At 37.9% G+C, this 22,742-nt stretch overlaps 3 long non-coding RNA genes across 3 annotated transcripts in view; 1 reads left to right on the forward strand and 2 right to left on the reverse strand.

Moving 5' to 3' along the window:
- LOC145500501 (uncharacterized) overlaps nt 1-10,466 on the reverse strand; it is a 192,521-nt gene extending 182,055 nt beyond the window's left edge. The window contains exon 1 of the long non-coding RNA XR_014051082.1: nt 9,454-10,466. This is a non-coding gene — a long non-coding RNA (uncharacterized LOC145500501). The remainder of the gene's footprint in view (nt 1-9,453) is intronic.
- Nucleotides 1-22,742, forward strand: part of LOC145500511 (uncharacterized) — a 340,504-nt gene that overhangs the window by 174,005 nt on the left and 143,757 nt on the right. The gene's annotated exons all lie outside the window — the stretch shown is intronic.
- Nucleotides 953-3,450, reverse strand: LOC145500622 (uncharacterized). Its single transcript, XR_014051126.1, has 3 exons — nt 3,267-3,450; nt 2,658-2,693; nt 953-1,987 (listed from the first exon to the last, which is right to left on the reverse strand). It is a non-coding gene; the product is annotated as an uncharacterized LOC145500622 (long non-coding RNA).

Below are 22,742 nucleotides of genomic sequence, written 5' to 3' on the forward strand. Positions count from 1 at the left end.
CACATCTGTAGCAGATCTGCAGATAATCTACAGATGATCTACAGATTATCTGCAGATCATCTGCAGAATGTCTGCAGAATATCTGCAGAATGTCTGCAGAATATCTGCAGAATGTCTGCAGAGCGTCTGCAGCGATGATCTGCAACAAGTCTGCAAATTTGCAGACGCTCTGCAGACGAAATCAGCCTATCATGTTAAACAAAAAGCCCACAAAATGCACCAATCAAACAACGTTTATTTAAAAGATAGACAGAGGAGGTCGGTTTGTTATTCATCAAAAGTAAACAATTACTGTTGACAGATAAAGCAAATAATATCACTAGCAGGAATTTACAGTATTTTCTTAGCGTGACATTTTCCACATATTCCAAATGAATAAAAAAAAACCTCGGGTAGCAACTACTCCTTTCAAAAAATCTAGGCTTCACGTAGCCAGCGAGCAACAAGGAGCTTGCTCAGCTCGCAGGCTAGGCTTCGCGTGCTTTTTTTGGTTCGCTTGGCAGGTTATTTACAGAAACGAGATCGAGTAAACTGGATACTAAGTGAGATTCATTTCCTTCTCGTCTGTGCTCGGCACCTGCTTGACATGAAGCCAGTTTAAAGGAACGAAAGAGGTAAGTCATAGAGTACATAAGTAATGCACAACAGCGACCGCTTATCGAGTTTTTGTTCGCCTTATGTATCAATTTTTTTCATTCGCTTCGTAGCTTACTTACATATATCAACAGATATCAAAAATATTCGTTTATTAGTTACTCGGTTCACGTTGCAGCATTCTACTGTGGCCTAAAGTCTATGGTGCACTAACCTTCGATCCCTGAACGGCTTGTTTCGAACATGTGTCACTAATATTCCAGCACACCAGGGCCGAGCGAAGACCGTAATTGAGAGAGGTGCTACCAAGAGTTTACGGAACACTGACGGAATCTTGACCCGCACTGTTAACGCATACTGAGAAAGTACGCTTACACATTTGTAACAAGTTTAGATGGTGCATTGTCTTCTAGTAGGTAGCAATAAAAGTAAAACCTAAAGCCAACTTGGCATATTCAGTTTTTACAGACCAGTCAAAAGATTATTCACGATATGCGACCAATGATTAAATGTTACTTTTAGTGTGACCTTTTCATAAGGTCGGTTTCGATTCTAAGTCACTGCAGGGAGTAAATCCAGATTTTTCAAGACATAGAGTATTTTCAATAAATGAGTTTACTGTCAAGCGTTGTAGATTTCGTATGTTCAACAGCACACATCCAAATACTCGGAATAAACATAATACACCCGCAAATAACTTGATTCACACACTGCTCTAAACATAAACTAAACATGAGTTTAATCCATGCTGTGAGAAATTACTAACTCTTTGTAAGTATTTTTAGTGATTCGACAAAATGTTTCATTCTCTTCGCTCAACTAATACTCGTTTGTTTACATTGTTCGATCGCATTATGAAAAAACTACATTTTTTTTCCGTTCAACAACTTCTTCTATTGCTTCAATAAGCCCATTTTCTCACAAAATGTTTTCTTCATTTTTTAAGTCCAAAATACAATAAGTATGTCACGCGGCAATTCGAGCACTGCAAGTTACTGAGTGAAGAATTATCTTGATATCTGTTTTTTGTTCGCACCAAAATGAAAAAAACTACTGAGGGAGTTTTATCGATGATTTAAGCATTTAGCCTCACATCAGTGTAATATCAATTTTGCACTTTTCACGCCAAAGGAAGAAATAAATAACTTGGATACATATTGTTACATTATACTGATACTGAGAGAAAAACTGTCAGCTGTTTTCATTTCGTAGAGACGGTCACGATCACAAAAATACATGTACTTTGGTAGAACTTTCCATTCTTATTTAGTTACAGCTTATCTGTACTTCTCTGAGTTTTTTTCTTTTGGCTGTTCCAACTTTGTTAAAATGCGGTTCATCTGGGATACGGAAAACTCCAGTTCGTTGAGAGTGACAAACCTTCCAACATACGCTATAAAAAATAAAATATATTAGTAAATTACATGTATGTATTACTTTTAAAAGTAGTCAGTTTATTATTATCGCAATTATAGCAATATGATTACAAAAATGCGACACATCATCTCTGATCATGTGTGTTTGTGTACGTATGTTTCTACAGGTTACTGCCTGATGCCCTTGCCCTTTAAAGTCTTCACCACATCTTGATTCAGAGCCTCACTAATGAAGCACACCCGCTTTGCTTGTCTGTGTTCGGGAGCCATGGGCAAGACTTGTTGCCAGAGTCTCCTCACTGAAGGAGGCTTCAATTAACAGCAAGTATAATTTCTTGGGGTCTTTATCGCATTGACTGTATGTGAATGGAGTTAAGTTTAGCTGAGGATATGTAGATTCCAGATCCTGGCACAAGTTCTTGTTTCCCAGCGCCTGCAACGTAGTATTTTTTACTCTCATCTTGATTACCAGACGGCAAGTTCTCGAACCTAATCATTAAATTAAAATCGAACAGAACTGCTTAATACTAGCCTGTGCATATATCACGAGTTTGATTGTACTACTAATACTACTAGACGGTTTGATTGTACTACTAATACTACTAGACGGTTTGATTGTACTACTAATACTACTAGACGGTTTGATTGTAATACTAAATTGGTTATTAAATCGATTGTTGAACCTACCGAGTTGGAGTTAGTTTCCGCTGCCTTGTGAAGAGTCTACAAAAGAGTTGAATAGTTTTAGGTACAGAAAGTCAGAATAAAACCCAAAAATTGCCAACCTTCTTGTGTAAGTTGACTACATAACTAAAGTGCCACTCAGTCCTACTCCAGTTTGTTTCCAGAAATTTTATATTTTGTACATAAACATCTATAGGAAGCAACAGATAAAAGCTCACAGGCTTCATAAAGTCACATTTATCTCTATTTTGCGCTCCAAAATTAATTTATTCTACTTAAGAAATTGCATGGCTGGATTGCCTGTTCATTTCAAAAACTACCCATTTAAATGTTCCAAGCCTCCTGAACTGGTCTTTAAATGTTACTATTAAGTACAGCTACGTATGTGCAATGTGCACGTAAATCTGCTCAAACAGTAAAAATCTGTAAATCGCGTCACCGTTACTCCAGACTTAGTTAATATGATTTCGGCAAGAATGCTGTGAATAAAATTGTTTCTCGATTTGCTGTTCACCTCTGATAATAACCCTGTTTTTTGAACGATCATCAGAGTTTAGTTAAACTGGAATGTTACATTAAAAGATGTCTTAAAACAGTTGAAAAACCACCAACCTCCAGTCTTAATAATTTTCTCTGGGTAGGGAGTATTTTTACTGGTCTTCCTTCCTTTCTTTCCCTCCTCCCAGTCAACCATGGCGTCTAAGCCCTCGAGGATTTCTCCGGCATAATGTACTTGCGAAGCACTTGCGACGCTATATAAATCTTCTTCCGTCCAAAGAACTATAGCAAAAGCCATCTTTTTATGTCAAAAAGCAATTTCTTACAGACTGTCTTGTTTGCGCGCAAAATTTGAATGTGACACTTTAACTGAAAGGAATATCAGTGTCAGCAACATCTCCTACTCTTATTGGACGGTTCAAGTGTGACAGGTGTCGGGTATCAACCAGGAGAATCTGTCATATTCGCAGCGGCCGATGAGATTTCACTTGTGGTTTTCTCTCTTTGTCTAGAACAGCGAATAAAGGTAAAGATAATTTGTACGTTTATTTCATTTTCTTCATGGCTGCGATATACTTACATGTTTATACCCCCAAATTGAGGCATCACGTTTCTTGTCACTAACAAACATGCCACTTAGGTCACCCGGTTATGCAAATCAGGGTCTGCGTTACTGACTCATTCTTGTAAGATAATGATGGTTTGAAACGTGATGTATTTCACTTCTGCCATTTCCGGGGCGTAGAAGACATCAAGATTTTAAGAACGTCTCCTTATGTTTTGAAGCTGTTGTAGGTATAAGAAAAATAATCATAGTACAGAGATTTAACCATCTTGTTCCACTTTTCATTATTCATTCACGTGTTCACTTCAACTTTCGTATCGTTGTTCTATCAACGCTGATATGTCGATCGATGAAATGTTTTTCCCTACGCATTTGGAACTGGGAATTTAACACCAATGGGCCCTGCAGTGCTCTTAAATTTTATTGAAAGGATGTGTTAGGCATATGTGTCTAATCCCTATATAATAAGAATAAATTAAGGTCGAAAGTGTATTTATCATTTAATTTAAGTGTTCAATTGACGTATAACATTTGATTTACTAGCACGTTGTACGTAAGTGGCTGACCATTTATGCCTCTTATTTACGCATTTTCAGTGTTCGACTATCTTTTCATTCGTAGAATCGAACTATTTTATTCATCTCAAAACGAACCAGTTATGACTGATCCAACTAAGGTTAATATACCCAAGTGACGATACAATGAATGGTCTATCGATCCGGTTTTTGGACTTTAACGTGCTGCAGATCATCTGCAGACGCTGCAGATATTCTGCAGATCTGTTGTTCGTCTTTTTTCGTCTGCAGTCTTAAAATCGAGAAGAGTTTTCAAGCTCAACGTCTGCAGCAGACTGAAAACAAACTCTGCAGACGATAAATTAGTCTGCAGTTGATCTGTTTTTGTCAAAACAGATCTGTTGCAGATCTGCTGCAGATCTGCTCGTTTCGTACGGGAAGCTAAGAGGAAGTTATATTATGTACATGTATTTTGTCTGCACTACACAACCAAATGCACTCCAAGGTTATCAGGCATAGGTACATTTGTCAGAAGAACCCAGCATATCCAAGATATGTTTTGATTGACACATCAATTAAGATAATTTACAGCAAAATGGCTAAAAAATACATCAATATCCTACATGCACCAAAGCCAGACATGTGGTTATAAGGCAATCATTTAAACAACAGATTGAAATAATTTATAAATTAGAGAACACTATTTCTACAACAGAATGGAACAAAGTAACCTTATCGGACATTGCGAATGGCAAGGCTCTCTGTAGAATGTCACAAATTTCTCAACCCTTTCTTTCTACAAAAATGCTAATCCTGCAACTTTGCTTAAGACCCAGTTCTCCATTTCGTGTTGGCAAAATATCAATTTATGCCATGTCCAATGCAGATTATCACAAAATTGATTTAAAAGCTCAATAAATATCATTTTAAAGCCAAAAAGTCAGTTATTTAAACCATCAATAAATTATCTCTAAGAAAAGCTGATTGATTTAAAAGGCACTTAAAAATAATTAGTTAATACGTGTTTCTTAATAATGTAATGCAGTGTATCTGTCACAATGTTGCAGCTATGATATTACTACAAACAGGATGGGTTGCAGAACTGAACCTCCAAGTCAGTTTATTCAATGAACTTGGTGCAGAATCTATAATCCCATCAAGTTGTCCGTAAATACAGAGAAACCAAACAAAGCATTACAATCATAAGTAATGAATTACTGAACTCTTTTATATGTATGAACAGTGTATGTTCCATTAATATTGGGGATCTCTCAGAAGCTGCATCCATGATAAATTAATTTGTTCCCAGATGCATTTGTTTATAGAACTTTTCACAAATTAATATCTCTGTCATAACAGTGATGTCTGTGTTCTACAACAATTAGTACACAAGAAAAATACACTCAGTAAGATATTGATTTCAATAAAAATCAATGCCTATTAAAACAATCATAAGGACCTTTAAAATTTATATTTCCTCAGAAATATCTCACCAGGACATGGTTGCTTTGAAAATCTTTGATGTTTTAATACAGGCTCCCCATCTGTAAACTGTTCATATATTGACTGACAGGAACAGGCATGTAATTCCTTTCTTTGATATACAGTGTACTTCATTCTTAGTTGTTTACTGAGTGTTAGTAGTGAATCAAATGCTAGGGGTTGGCACTCCAACTTTCACTGTGGCAGGCTCTGCCCTGAAATACAAAGCAAACTTACATAACTGTTATGAACTTCGCCACTTGCTTTCGAGAGCAAATGCAATTTGCTTCAAACAAGAAACTAGAACATTGAGGGTTACAACAATGTGCACAGTCCCAATCACAGGGTCATCCAGGCTGTTTGATTGTACATATAACTGTACAACTGTATATGAGTTCAGCTTCCAGAAGAAAATCAGAGTTTGTCAGGATAAATACTGATGTTCTTGCTTGCTCAATGAATGAATGTGCAGTTCCAGAAGATATTCACACCCAACACCCATTCATGGCTAGTCTTTAGAAATTCCAGATTAAAGTATCAGGAATCAAGAGCTCTAATAGAGAAAAAACCTCCATGTGGGGTATGAATCTTTTCTTGAAGAAAACAATGTCTGAGAAATCATTAATTGCAAAATAACGTTTAAGAAACATCTTACCTTTCAGAGAATTTTGTAATCTACACTGTCTGGCCAGTTCATATATTTGACAAGTTGACACTGGGCGTGTTTTTAAATTTGTGCCCTTCAACATCACATTACTATGTAGTAGCACTGGTCAACTAAAAACAGCATAATTTGGTTAATTAATATACACTGTACATTATTAGGTTGAAATATTGGTGTAGATTGTTGCACATCAACAGATACAGAAACTATTTGCACCTGAATCATAACAAGTGAAAAATCGTGCATGAGACATTTACATGTACATGTAACAGCCCTCCACCTCAGAACCATCACAGATATGATATGATATTTTTAAACTTTCTGAAATTTCAGATTGTTCAAGATTAACATATGCACATACATCATCTGGGGCAACCCTAAAACACTGAATTTGGAAACCGAAATCCGGAATCCAGAATCTGGAATCCGGAATCCGCAACCAAAAACCAGAATCTGGAATCCAGATATTATGAATGATGATAGAAATAATTCACTTCAGCAATGTCTAATAAATAAATATGAGCAAAACTTATTTTGTTGTTATTTATTTTCTTGGCTTTACTTCAGCCACAGACTGTAATTGCTAAAAAATTATGGACTAGTTCTGAACAATCCTTAGCTATATTTCTGGCCCGGTTGTTCAAAAGCTGCATAAAGCTATCCATTGGGTACATCACTATCCAGTCAGGGTTACTGATTTTTTGGGTGGATAGAGTTACTCATAGCCTGCGAGCAGGCTCTAGTATCTGTCTCTAGTGTCTGAGCAGGCTAAATAGGTGTCTAGTGTTTTTCTGCATTGGCATGTCACCAAGAGCCTTCATTCGGCTTTGCCACTCCCGCCCCCAACCCAAACACGAGAGCCTGCTCATAGGCTAAGTTACCCATCTTTTGTTCAAGCTGGTCCTGGTGAGAGCCTGCTTCTTGTCTAGATCAAATTGCTCTGAGAAGACTGGTGAGCAGCACACTAACAACAAGCTATTATAGGCTATTGCAGTGAGTTTCTGACAGTCTTTTAGCATCTTTTAACAACATGTGGTCTTATCTGTTAGCAAGTGAGAAGGAGACGGAAGTAAGTGTGCAACATTTCTACAAATTGTTTTAATATGATGGCCGCCAAGAATATGAAAGGCTGATTTGTCACAGTATCAGTGTGGAAATTGTATTAATCTAGAATTGGTCTCGTATCTGTTGGAAAAATCAAATTTCATATTTAGACCAGATGGGTTAGCCTTTGGACTTCGAAAGTGGGGGGCGTGACCGTCAATGTACAGGGGGCTACCACTGACGGATATCCTGTTCTCTATGACATTTTCGATCTTGTTCAGTATCTACTAGACATAAAGGATAAACTTATACTCCCGGTAAATTGAAGATCACTTATTAAACAAACTGGCAATTACCAGCAAGCTTATTTTAGACACTCTCGAGGTGCTTGGAATAAAATTAAGATGCACTTTACTGAGATTCTCATAATCATAGCCCTCACTAAAAATATTGGTTGCACGATTTCAACAGACGGGGAATTTTTGTTTCAAAAAAGGTTAAGTTTGAGGTCCTTTTTACTTGGCAGCTTACTTTTTACAGTCGAAAAGCTAAGCAAAACAATTTTCGTGTATTTGAAGAACTTATTTTCTTTGATTTGTGGATTCCGGTTTCCAGTTTCTGGATTCCGGTTTTTGGTTCCAGATTCCGGATTCCAGTTTCTGGGTTTTAGGGTTGCCCCATCTTTAACAGAGTGTTTGCTTCACATTCAGTTTACACATGGCTGTTATCTAGCGTAGGCAGACTTATAAGTTTTCCTTCAAAAATATATTGCAACAACTATTGCATCTTTCATTACCTATTCTTGTGATGAAATGACACAAAATCCAAGAACAAGAAGTCATAAGCATAAAACTAACTTACGTGGTAGTGTTTACAGTTCCTCTTACTGTCTGCATATGCCGTCCATAAAGTGGTGCTGCCTGGACAATGTACTCATTATTTTTCTGATCACACCTTTTAAAACGTCACTGTTATATAATTTGTCCTGAAAAAGCAATACATGAAATGCTATGCCTTTGGCACTCACCAAATACCTTTACATAATGTATAATGTACACGATATCAACATTCACAATTCTTTTTACTCTCATTGTAACTCTTTTGTGTCATTTTCCCTCACTTGAAGACAGGACTTCCACATTAGGTGATAATTTGCCTCTGGAATCTATATGAATTAACAGGGAGTGATAACAATTAAATCGTGACTAATTTTAGTAAAGGAGGCGTTCAAATGTCAGATTTTAATGCTAAGTTTATACAGTAACTTTACATTACTCTTAGTATATATATATATATAACCTCTCAATTATTGCACCTATAGACAGAAGGTGTGCTGGGGGAAGAAATGTTCTAAACTCTCTGAACTTTTCTCCCTTACCTGTAATAGGATGACCACTATGAACTACAGTTTGTAACCAACACCAACATCAGGTTATGTACACACACGTATATTTTGTTGTCGTCTGTAATCATAAAAAAATAAAAATCTAAAATCCTCCATAAAGTTCATACTCAATAACACTGCTACATGTAGCGCTGTTACTGGAATTCAATTTAAGTGAAACTGTTGCAACAGCTCTGTCAAAATTGTTTCTAGCAGTTAAGGCAGGATAACAGAATATACACGTAGCACACAGCAAAGGCTAGAAATACACACATGTTAGTTATCAGTTAGGATTTGGTGAGCTTCTGTGCTGTAGGTATGGTGGATAATAATAGATTATCAGAAATGAAGGTTTCTGAGACATTTTGACAGCACTGAGAGGAATTAATATATAAATTCACAAAAGAAGTTCTTGCCCTGTCCAGTTCTCTGTAATAAAAATATAATTTACACACAAGTCATTTATTATATATGGTTTGTGTTTAAAGCCGATATAATGCACACTCTGATTGGCCAATTCCAGTGCATTATTTACATTTACATGGTATACCTCAGTAAAATCATAAAACATTGTCTGCGACTAAAATAAAAAAATATAAAAAATAAAAAATAAAAAGAAATGCCTAATACATAACAATTTAAAATACTCAACACTAAAACGAATGTAATTCTTTACTTGAAAATTATTCTCCCATAATGCCCATGGGCCAATTACAGGCATGCTAAAAAGTCCTAACACAAAGTAAAAAGAAATTAAGAAAACTATTGCTTTTTTCCGGAAAATTGTAGCGACTGAAGACAATGATGGAACACTCTGAGAGTGCATTCTATCAACCTGATGAGATAAAATTTAAGGAGAATAGACAATTCACAAAGTTATATCACAATCGAATTGGTACAGGACAGGAGAAACGAAACTGTACAGCCAGGAAGAAACTGAAACTTTCTTCGACGAGCAAAAAAGTATGCATGCACAACAAAGAAAACAGTCAGTGACATTCATTTAATAAGTTAGTTAATAAAAAATTAGTGTGAAGAAGAGAGCAGAGAGAGAGAAAGAGTGGAGATAGGAGAATGCTCTCTCCAACTAAATTGTGTATATATGTATGTAAAAGTTATTCTTATTACCGAGAAATGGTCAGGGCAAGGACTTCTATTACGCTGTTCAATTTACCGAGTTAATTAGTACCATGTCACTTTTTAGGAACATTTCCATATTAAGTGTAAATACCGCATTGGGGAATAACCTCTTATTAACAAAATACGGTCCATGTACCCCCAACCAAAAGCAATGGCACAAATAAAATGAAATAGCCAATCAAAATCAAAGCAGAGCTTTATTTGCAGACAGGATTGCCATGCATAATCGTCTACTCGACATTTTGGACTATATAAGCATTTCACCAAACCGAACTAATTGGACAGACAACAAAATAAAACGAGGAAATCTACATTATAAACACAAGACGCATATCACTACATCAGAGCTCGAGTATCAACAGCAAATCCCTTCTCAATGAAGGGTGACCGAATAAAAGAGAGGATAAAGAAAATTCGTTTAAGCTTGCGGTGTTAAAGTTTAAAAATTATTCACCCTTAAATTTGAATATTACTGAGAGTCTGTATTTTTGTCGACGGCTTAATTTAGCTTTGCAGTCATTTTATTGGCAGTAGCTTTACCAGTATTCAACCAAATTAACCTCGGAATTCACAAAAGCATTTCGCCAAACCGAATAAATTGAACTAACAAAACGAGGAACTCTCCATACTTTGTAATCACAATGTGCAAATATTCACATAGGAACAAAGTTAAATTTAGCAAATCCTGTTCGCTTCGGCTTAAAATGGTTTGTAGACCTTCCTTCGTTTTCAACAACAGAAGAAGAAATTTTAGCAGTCTACGAAGCGGCAGTGCTAACTAACTCAGAGAAAACTTCAAAACTCGCCCGGCCGTGTTTACAAGTACGGTTTTGGTTAAGCTTATTTTTAGACGTGAGGTTATAAGCTTAAGTTGACGACGAAAATCGACAGAAAACGTAATTTGTTTACAACTTACAGCAACCTCCAAAGCGACCCACATGTTATTGTTTAGAGACGAGCGAAATTAAAACGATGCAATTTTTAAAACCTCTTGCAGCATGGCTTCAAATAAGGAAGACTTTTAATGGATTCCAATTGAAAATAAGCTTATATCGCCGAGGCAACTTGTTAGTTTTCATAGCAAACGCAACAACAAAACTCACTTACCGCAAGTTGGCAATTCAGTTCGGCCAGTATAAATTTCCCGGGCAGAAACTTGCAGCAAAAGTTGTGAAGACTGAAGTGAAGTTATATTTTCGATAGATCAACGAATCAACCACTTCTTTCCGCTACGTTTACTGTTTTGTAATTTCCCTAAAACACTCGGGCAAATCAGGTAACTTTTGAATTTTCTTGCACGGCTGCACAGCATCACGTTCGCGCGAATTTTGAACTTGGCCTCGGGGAGTTCGGCAGTCTTCTGAATCAATTGGTCGGGTACTTTCGCCTCCTTTCTATAGCCCCCGTTAGCTTTGTTTCACGGCATTCTTCGGTATTATTTCACTTCCTTTCTCTAGCCCTTGACTAGCTATAATTCACGGCATTGTTCAGTACTGTCTCCCCTCCTTCCCCAGCGCTGGCCCGCTCAGTCTTTTTCGCGATCTTCTTCGCTACTTCTTTGCCTGTTAATTCTTGCTTTCTGTTTTTCGCTTCAGTGCAACCCTGTCTTAAAAATATTAGATCAACCTCCGCTATCGTTTTTCTTTAAAATCCCGCCAAGAAAAATGGCATTCTCCCGCTACAAACCGAGGGTGCATGTCTCTGTCAACCTATTAGCTGGAGTATGGCCGCCATCTTGCGTGACTCCGTCGTCGTCGTCGTCGTCGCCGTCGTGCGTACGCGCCCACGAGCAATACCGCTAGCCATGATAACCATGAGAAAATCAATTCATGGGTTTCCTTTTCTTCCCTATATGGGTATGGGGCTCCGCTTGGCGGCCCTTCGGGCCGCCGGAGCTCCGCTAAAAACTACTGGTGCGATCTTTTACAAGTTTCTTTTAATTATTGTGAGAATTTAATCTGTAATGCTCGAAAATTATTCTGTTTTTGTTTTGACGTTGTGATGTTGACATTGAAATATTATTTTTCTATCAAAAAGAAGTTAATAGCTCCCAATTAATGAGAACGAAGAGATTGAAAAATATCCCTGGTTTATTACATCCATTTTGAAATCACTGGTTATCTACTGGCTATGTGATTGGCAGTAAGTCGTGGGATTTATTCACGAATCGCACAATTTTATGCTCTAAATCGCATCTTTAAATTTTTCTCAGCCTATGAGAATGTAACAATAAAACAAAACAACCAATAAGATTTCAGCCGAATTGCAAGAATTGTAATCAAAATTCAAGAGAAAGAAAAGTAAAAAAAGCCATTGCATGAATAATTTTGAACCTTTTGTGGCGAAAACTAACGGTTTCCCCTTTTTTAACAAACTGGATCAATAAAATATTGTTACTTCGTGTATTTAGGGGAATTGTGCGTTTTAAAAATGGAATTGAACTTCGTGTCTTCCAATTTTGGTCTGCAATTATACTTGTGATTTCAAATCTAACACGTGCTGGGCGCTCGTTCGATTTTAAAATCCACAACAACAACCATTTTATTTTGCATGATACAAAGAATATCATTCAGCAAAAGAATACACTAAACTTAAATAAGCAAAAAAAAAAGTACTCAAAATAGTGAAAACTAAATGAGCGGAGTAGTTACTAGAATTATTACGCTTTAAATCGGTTGTAGGAAAATAAAGAAAAGAAGAGGTAGAAAGAGAAAAAAAAAAATATATATATATATATATGGTTAAGTGTAAGATGAGGCGTCATGAAGCAAACTTCTAACTATTCCGGCTTTTAATGTGACGTTTCGGCCTTCGGCCTTCTTCAGATTGGAACAATATTTACAAGTTAAAAAATAAAACGTTAAAAATCCTAGTAAGTTTACAGATTTGCATGTATATATATAAGATCAGAAAAATGTAAATATAATTACATAATGCTTTACAACCTGAAATAATAGATTACATAACAAGCTAATGTCAACTTACAAGAACGCGCCGGGTGATAAGATTACAACAATGTATCTGCGAGCGCCTTAATTACCAAGTGTAAAATAGTCAGTCTAATTCTGTATTGTAACAAGCTAATGGCAACTTACAAGAACGCGCAAGTGATGAGATTACAACAATGTATCTGCGAGCGCCTTAATTACTAAGTGTATAAGTGTATAATAGTCAGTCTAATTATGTATTGTAACGGACGCGATTTTTGGATCTAAATTCCCGTCTTTTATTAAGACCATGAGGGCTGAGTGTAAATAGCTGGGAGGTCCAATAGGCCTCTCTGGTCAATAACAACTTATCAATATACGCAGCAACCCCCTGGCTAGTAATTTGTTCGATGACGATAAAATTAATTTCGGAAATTTCGTGCCTAGTACAATTAAAATGGACTGCAAGCTCACACGTCTTTTTGTTGGTGAGCATAGATGATTTGTGATTGCGAAAACGTACTTTAAATTCTGTTGTGGTGGAACCTACATACTGCAATTTGCATTTATTGCACGAGGCCAAGTAAACAACGTTTTTGGAAGAGCAAGACAATTTTTGCTTTATCTTGTAGACTCGGCCTGTGGAAAAGCTTTTAAATTTGGAATCTTGAATTAAAAAATTTTTGCAAAGATCACAACGAGTACAACATTTGAAGCACCCTCCCATTTCGTTCTCTGCCTGGTTTGCCCCGTTGTCGCCACGAAATTTAGATGGTGCTAAAATATCTTTGAGATTTTTGGTACGGCGATATGCTGGAAAAATCGATTTAGATGGAAAAATTTCAAGTAATTCGGGCGACGATCTCAGAAGATGAGCATGTTTCTTGATAACTCTCTGAATATCAGGCAGGATAGGATTGTAGTCAAGAACTAACGGGAGAACTCTCTTGACAGGCTTGGCTTTTTTCTTAAGCAATTCTGATCTCTCAATACTAAGCGCTTTGTCGAATTGTTTGTCTACTAAAGCTGCATTATAGCCCTGGGACTTAAGATACCCTTTGTATTCAGCACACCTCTTGTTAAGAAAATCGTCAGAGGAACAATTACGTCTAATTCGTAGAGCAACCCCATAGGGAATAGCCCTTTTACAATGTGCCGGATGAGAACTTGAAAAAGGTAAATAAAGGTGACTATCTGTAGGTTTAGCATAAATATCTGTCTTAATAAAACCTTCCTGGAGGTGCAAAGTGAGATCCAAGACATTGAGGGTATGCTCCGAATAAACCAGCTCAAACTTGATGGTGAGATAAAGAGAATTGATGTATTCAGTAAACTCTAACAATTTAGGTAAACCATGCGGCCAAATATCGAAAACATCATCTCTATAGCGCCACCATAACATGGGTTTCACGGCACCTTCAGATTTAGCTTTCTCATCAATCAAACCCATTGCCAAGTCGGCATAACTACAAGCGTTTTTGGGCCCCATGGCTGTACCGTGTTTTTGCACAAAATTTTTTCCAGAAAATTGACAATTGTTGGTCTGGAGACAAATTTCAATAGCCTCTACAATGCAATCGGTTGATGGAAACTTATCAGATCTAGAATCAAGAGCTTTTCTAACAGCTGAAATTCCTAAATTATTGTCAATGTTGGGAAACATAGCGACTACATCCCAAGACACCAGCAAGCACCCAGGTGGTAAGGGGCCTTTCTCGGAATTGAGAATTTCGATCTTGTTAATGAAATCTGTAGTTGTCAATTCCGAGAAAGGCCCCTTACCACCTGGGTGCTTGCTGGTGTCTTTGGATGTAGTCGCTATGTTTCCCAACATTGACAATAATTTAGGAATTTCAGCTGTTAGAAAAGCTCTTGATTCTAGATCTGATAAGTTTCCATCAACCGATTGCATTGTAGAGGCTATTGAAATTTGTCTCCAGACCAACAATTGTCAATTTTCTGGAAAAAATTTTGTGCAAAAACACGGTACAGCCATGGGGCCCAAAAACGCTTGTAGTTATGCCGACTTGGCAATGGGTTTGATTGATGAGAAAGCTAAATCTGAAGGTGCCGTGAAACCCATGTTATGGTGGCGCTATAGAGATGATGTTTTCGATATTTGGCCGCATGGTTTACCTAAATTGTTAGAGTTTACTGAATACATCAATTCTCTTTATCCCACCATCAAGTTTGAGCTGGTTTATTCGGAGCATACCCTCAATGTCTTGGATCTCACTTTGCACCTCCAGGAAGGTTTTATTAAGACAGATATTTATGCTAAACCTACAGATAGTCACCTTTATTTACCTTTTTCAAGTTCTCATCCGGCACATTGTAAAAGGGCTATTCCCTATGGGGTTGCTCTACGAATTAGACGTAATTGTTCCTCTGACGATTTTCTTAACAAGAGGTGTGCTGAATACAAAGGGTATCTTAAGTCCCAGGGCTATAATGCAGCTTTAGTAGACAAACAATTCGACAAAGCGCTTAGTATTGAGAGATCAGAATTGCTTAAGAAAAAAGCCAAGCCTGTCAAGAGAGTTCTCCCGTTAGTTCTTGACTACAATCCTATCCTGCCTGATATTCAGAGAGTTATCAAGAAACATGCTCATCTTCTGAGATCGTCGCCCGAATTACTTGAAATTTTTCCATCTAAATCGATTTTTCCAGCATATCGCCGTACCAAAAATCTCAAAGATATTTTAGCACCATCTAAATTTCGTGGCGACAACGGGGCAAACCAGGCAGAGAACGAAATGGGAGGGTGCTTCAAATGTTGTACTCGTTGTGATCTTTGCAAAAATTTTTTAATTCAAGATTCCAAATTTAAAAGCTTTTCCACAGGCCGAGTCTACAAGATAAAGCAAAAATTGTCTTGCTCTTCCAAAAACGTTGTTTACTTGGCCTCGTGCAATAAATGCAAATTGCAGTATGTAGGTTCCACCACAACAGAATTTAAAGTACGTTTTCGCAATCACAAATCATCTATGCTCACCAACAAAAAGACGTGTGAGCTTGCAGTCCATTTTAATTGTACTAGGCACGAAATTTCCGAAATTAATTTTATCGTCATCGAACAAATTACTAGCCAGGGGGTTGCTGCGTATATTGATAAGTTGTTATTGACCAGAGAGGCCTATTGGACCTCCCAGCTATTTACACTCAGCCCTCATGGTCTTAATAAAAGACGGGAATTTAGATCCAAAAATCGCGTCCGTTACAATACATAATTAGACTGACTATTATACACTTATACACTTAGTAATTAAGGCGCTCGCAGATACATTGTTGTAATCTCATCACTTGCGCGTTCTTGTAAGTTGCCATTAGCTTGTTACAATACAGAATTAGACTGACTATTTTACACTTAGTAATTAAGGCGCTCGCAGATACATTGTTGTAATCTTATCACCCGGCGCGTTCTTGTAAGTTGACATTAGCTTGTTATGTAATCTATTATTTCAGGTTGTAAAGCATTATGTAATTATATTTACATTTTTCTGATCTTATATATATACATGCAAATCTGTAAACTTACTAGGATTTTTAACGTTTTATTTTTTAACTTGTAAATATTGTTCCAATCTGAAGAAGGCCGAAGGCCGAAACGTCACATTAAAAGCCGGAACAGTTAGAAGTTTGCTTCATGACGCCTCATCTTACACTTAACTAAAATTCACATTGAAGCACGGTATCTTTTGATCCTTCTACTGGAAGTCACCGTTTGGAAAACCACATTATTCTGCCTATATATATATATATATATATATATATATATATATATATAGATAGATAGATAGATAGATAGATAGATAGATATAAATATAACAAATATATATATAAGTAGTAACAGTACCAGTTATAGACAGAGCGTTGTTTTATTAAGACAGGAACCATAATCGGGGACGGAGACCGTAAGTCTCGGGATTCGCGCGCACCTATGATATGGGACAATTTTTCTATTTTTAGAACAAATTGCGCCATCCTGACGTCATATATCCGCGCTGATTCACGCACATGTCGGGGGCTCTCGCGTGGATGTTGTCACGTTGCGTGATCAAATGGTGAGAGTTAAGAGATTCTCTTGCGTATTTTTCACCGCGATGACAGGGAAGACAGGGAATAAGGCAGGGAATACGAACCAGGGCGCTTATTTAACAAATGGTAAACGCCATAGCGTGCACTATTGAGTTATGGATGCACGCGGGAGGTTGCTAAGCACGAAAGAAGCGTAAGAGTCGCACGAGGCGATACCCGAGTGCGACTCTAGCTTATTGAGTGCTTAGCAAACCTCCCAAGTGCATCCATAACTCAATAGTGCACGCTATGGCGTTTACCATTTGTTTTAAAACATAACATTGAGACATTGGAACAACAGAAGCCCTTTTATTGAGCTACATCACAAAAAAATGTTCGTGTAGTCTTACATGACAAGAGAAAACAAGCGCGCGAAAATTCATTGATGACAACCGACTGCACACCAGTAACTTGATAAAGTTTCATCTTCAGACAACTGTGAAGACAGTTTCGCATTTCTGGCAGAAGAACGTCGGCCATTACTTTGGAAACAATGTCTGTCAAAAGATTTGCTTTGTAAACATTAGCACACACGTCAGCAGCGTACACCCATGGGCAAATAGTAGACGCTAAATTAACCAATCGGAGCGCGCGCTTTGCTTTAGTTATGTTATAAATGTAGTTTTATGCTCTAAGCTAACGGAAAAGGTGGGTTTTTCAGGGTCGAAAACAAGACTTCAATCTCGCGCTGGGAATGAATAATAAGATCTGCTCACGCTAGTTGTAAGCTTACGCGTATGTTTTTGCGTTTGTTCTTACTTAAGAATATAGCAAGAAAACTCTCTACTCTGGTATCGAGTTAATTTGTGAGTTTCTCAGACAATGGTTCATCATAACAAAAACCTGTTTTGATGGTTTCTAATTGTTTCTGCTTGTTTGGTGAGTTTGCAAAAGTTTTTGAAAGGAAAGTCTGACGCGTACAATTTGCTAGCTAGATAGAGAATCCTTATTTATCCACGGTACAAAATTCGTCAGCTTTAAAATACCAATAAAAATACCTAATACTGATATAATGAGAAGTATTTAAATAAAAAGCTGCTCATTTGCATAGTGCAGCTCGTGCACTTTCAAGTCCGAGTCGGTGTTTTCAATTGTCAACAAATCTTGACAAAGAGATGCTGAGATGCTGTAACAAATTTCACGAACGCAAAAAAGGCTACTAACATCATATGTCTTTCTTCAACATAAGCATAGTGAAGTTTTACACTACGAAAATGAAAATAGACAAGGAGTTTTGGTAACTCGATCAACAAAATCGAAATCGTTATTCCAAGTTGATTAAAGAAAGCGTCATCACAACTTTGCTGATTGTTTCTGCCTTATTCAAATATTTTCAGCTTAGCTTTTAATATGTTCTCAAACATTTATCAATCTCAAACATATCTAAAAACTATAGAGTTATTGTTTGAGTTCGATGTGCGCTTTCACACGAAAGTGCGGCGGAAGTACAATTTGTCATGTTTACTGACTGTACAAAACACGCATCGGCGGGCGCTCTCATTCATCGACAAACAGAGAATTTACTGGATTTTTACACGAATACAACTGAGCGTTATCTACGGACGTAAAGTTATTGGGCCTTGATGAAACATCAAGCGTTGCTTACAATTCAAGCGAAGCTCAAACTAGCAATTATTTTGTTTTACTTTTCGGTCGCGATAGACTGACAAATTCCTCGCAAGCGTGTGGCAAGAAGAGCTAGGAAACTATGAAATTCTGAAGCTCTGCTATATCTAAATATATCCAGCTAGTTTTTTGCTGTGTAATGGAAAAGCTGTTAACCTTCAACATATGTGAAATTTAAAGTGGAGTAATGTACAGCTCATGTAAAAGAAGCATCCGTCGGAACACAACTTGGTCAGCGATATATATAAGCTTACAGCGGAACATACCTAAATTAGACACTGTCTTACTTCACTCAAACTGGAGCAGCTTACGACGAAAATACTTAAGCAAAATTCCAACAGACGTAAACGCGTTGAGTTGTGGGCCAACTGAAAAACATGAAAAATTTCGGGAATTTCGGACGCCATTTCCCCCGCGCGACATCCGCAAAAATCCTCGCAGCATGTACGTGCGTGTGCCGCAGGCGATGGTGCAATTTGTTCTAAAAATAGAATTATTGTCCCATATCATGGGGAAAACCCCAATACTAGAAATGGCGCGCGCTTACGGTCTCCGTCCCCGATTATGGCTCCTGATTAAGAGCGATAGTAACTTTAAGAAAAAAAATACTAAGCTAGGTTTAAGCATAAGAACTTAGAAATTGCTTAGTCAAGGTTTGTTTAAATAAACGCGGAGATCAACTTTATCTCTGAATCACGGGTATAATGTCAGACCAAATTGCACTCCCCATTGTTCAAGTAATAATAATAATAATAATAATAATAATAATAATAATAATAAGCTTCTTGGGTGCATTTAAAAAACTCAATGCGTTTATATTGCTATAAAAAAAATTAGTTAAATCCTTTAAAATAATTCTAATAACAGTAATAAATAAAATAAATGAAACAATTAATTAAAATACAGTTCCTCATAAAATAGAATAAATCAAAAGTAAGATTTCCGAAACAATAATGTTTTGAGGGCAGATTTAAAAGACGAAAGAGATGTTGTATTGTTAACAGAATCCGGTACTGTTCCATAATATAGGTGCGGAGAAAAACAATTACCATTATTTATCAAACTGAAAATTCTCCTGGCGTGATTTAGCGAACTTTGCATTCCCTTAATTTCCATCGGAACTTGACTTAGTGCTAGTGCACGTGTTTCCACACGAACGTCCCTCGCAAAGTGGAAATTACCGCCGGTGAAATCGTCATTTGGTACCCTTGCAGTGCAGGCCAGGCAAGAAGTTTAAACCACTGATACACCAACATAGGTTCGGCGGCTTGAACTTGTCCCGGAACCTCTAATACCAAGACACTTTCGCCTAAGACTTGAAGAATTTAACCCTGAGGAGACAACATTTTCCGTTCCCATGCAAAGACGAACATTCAGTGAAGAATATGAACCCAGGATTCCGCTAAATGTGTTCAGTTTCTCCTCGTATATTTTTCAGGGGGATTTCGTCCTTAATTGAACCATACCTACAGTTAAAGATCTCCGAAATTGCTTTCCGAAACCCGGGCATTCTCAGCGAGTAAAGAACAGTATTCATGAATAAATTGCAATACTGCAAGAGCTTAATGAAGTTGACTGCATTTTGTGAAGGCAACGGGCATGTTAGGCAAAAGTGAACAACGTAAAGGAGGCTCTGAAAAGGCAACCATGTTAAAACAAATGCTCCGGTTACAAGACATAACGTCTTTGCAAGCCTCCTGTCGGGTTCTCGACTTAAGCCTCTTCGGTCTCGAAAGCGAGCTTTTATCTACAGCGCGACATATGCAGTACATGTTATTACAAACGATGTCATCAAAGTGGTGAGAACAATGTCCGGCTTGGCAAAGTAGGGGACTATTTTGTAACGATAAAGCAAATTAATCATCGATATTGTTAGGGCAGAAAACCAGCCAAGAGCAACAAAACCAAAATAAGCTTGTTTCTGTAAGGCGCGATGCAGCAGAGGCCAGTCAATGGCGAACAATCTTTCGACTGAAATTATTGCCATTGTAAAGACAGACGCCAAGCCTGACAGAATGTCAACCTCTTCCAATAAGTTGTGTACGGCACCTTTTTGAAGACCAGTCTTCAAGGTCAGGTAGAAATAGAGTGGTATCGCTACCGCGCCAACCTGTTACAGAATGTGACCTCATACATGTGGTAAAGAAGTGATAGTAATAAAAATGCCCAGATCTTGTTCTTTTGGGTCTAACGTAACTGACTCATGTGTTCTGAGTGCGATCTTTAAACCTTTAAAATCCCACCCCATCATGACAGAGGAAGTAAATTCAACAGGTTTTGGGCCCAGACGAGATGTTCCTGGAAGATTTGGAGGATTAATTTTCGATGGGGATGAGCGAATATACGAGCAATGAGAGGTCAAATTTCTTGGCTACCTTAGATTGCAAAAGTTGAAGGACGCTCTCGTGTCCGAGAGCTGGGATGAGGAGGCTAATGCCAGCAAAAACGAGGAGGCGTTTGCCGAACTAATTCAGTTCCTAGATGACAAAAGCCTAGCGCTGGTAATAAGAGATGCAATTGACGATGGAAGAAAGGCGTTGCAGATTATACGAGCCCATTCCGCTGGGACTGGGTAACCACGTGTGATTTCGCATGAGAAAACAGACCAGGACATTGACCACGCATTTGTTTTTGAGACTAAAGCCCATGTGGATGAGAATGTCTCTGGTAAGCCTACATCTGGAAAGTCAAACACCCTATTAGTTCATTGCGGTGCAACTGCGCATATTATTACTGATTTGTCTAAGTTTACAAAGTTTGATGACACATTTAAACCAGACAAGCACTTCATTGATTTAGCAAATGGAACTCGAGCAAAAAATGTTGCCCTAAAAAGAGGAGATGTTGATTTTACAGTCGTCGATTTGTCTGGAACATCTGTGAAGGTAACTTTGCGAAATGCTTTGTTCATAAAATCTTACTCTCAGGACATATTCTCAGTTCAAGCTGCAACAGAGAGGGTTTCCAGTGTGACTTTCCTGCCAGATTCTGCTGAGCTGACGTACAAGGATGGCACAAAGTTTGTCATTGAGAAGCATGGCAGATTGTATTATTTGAACACATATGATAACATCGGGGACTCTGATTCCGTAAGCTGTGTACGCTCTATGAATGAGTGGCACCAAATCCTAGGACACTGTAATTATGATGACATTAAGAAACTATAGCATCTTGTAGATGGTATGAAGGTTAGCCATAAGAGTTCTAGCAAACCTGATGATTGTAATGTATGTATACTAGGAAAACTCACAGAATAGGAATAGAAAGCCTAATGCATGAGCAACTGCCCGCTAGAGTTAGTTCATACTGACCTCGCTAGACCTGTTGATCCAGCCTCTAAGCAAGGCTTTAAATATTGTTTGGCCTTTACAGATGATTTTTCAGGTGCAGTTTTTGTCTACTTTCTGAGGAACCAGAGTGACACAGTGGCTGTTACAGAAAGATTTTTGGCAGATTCAGCCCCTTATAGTAAGGCGAAATGTATGAGATCTGACAATGGTGATGAGTTTACTTCTGTCAATTTTGAGGCACTTCGCAGGAGAAATCACATAACGCTTGATACCTCTGCCCCCAATTTACCACATCAGAACGACACAGCCGAGCGGCACTAGAGAACCCTATTTGAAATGGGGAGATGCCTGCTCATACAGGCCAGTTTAGCTAAGGTGTTCTGGCCATATGCTGTTATGGCAGCAGCATACACTCGCAGTAGGTGCTATAACAATCCCTTAAAGCAAGCACCTTATTGTGCTCTCACAGGTCGGAGACCTAACTTGTCCAACATGAGAGCTTTCGGGTCTGAATGTTATGCCTACAAGCAGGAGGAAAAGAAGCTAGACCATAGGTGTACCAAAGGGATTTTTCTGAGATACGACAAGCTAAACCCCGTTTACCTTGTGTATTTCCCAGAGATTGGTAAGGTAATGAAGCTCAGGGTAGTAAAATTCCCTTCGAAAAAAGTTAATGGGAAACACACTCAAACAGGAAGTATGTCATGTGATGAAGACGATTTCATGTTGTTACGACGTGGCACTTACCCCGATATGTGTATTGCATCTGGTGTTAACAGGTCTAACAAAGTCTCAGGCAAACATGTTGAGGACACAAGCCCTGCTAAGTGTAGTGCATCTGGTGTTAACAGGTCAGAGGAAATCTCAGGCGAACGG

Source organism: Orbicella franksi, chromosome 10 (assembly GCF_964199315.1).
Source record: "Orbicella franksi chromosome 10, jaOrbFran1.1, whole genome shotgun sequence".
NCBI lineage: Eukaryota > Metazoa > Cnidaria > Anthozoa > Scleractinia > Merulinidae > Orbicella > Orbicella franksi.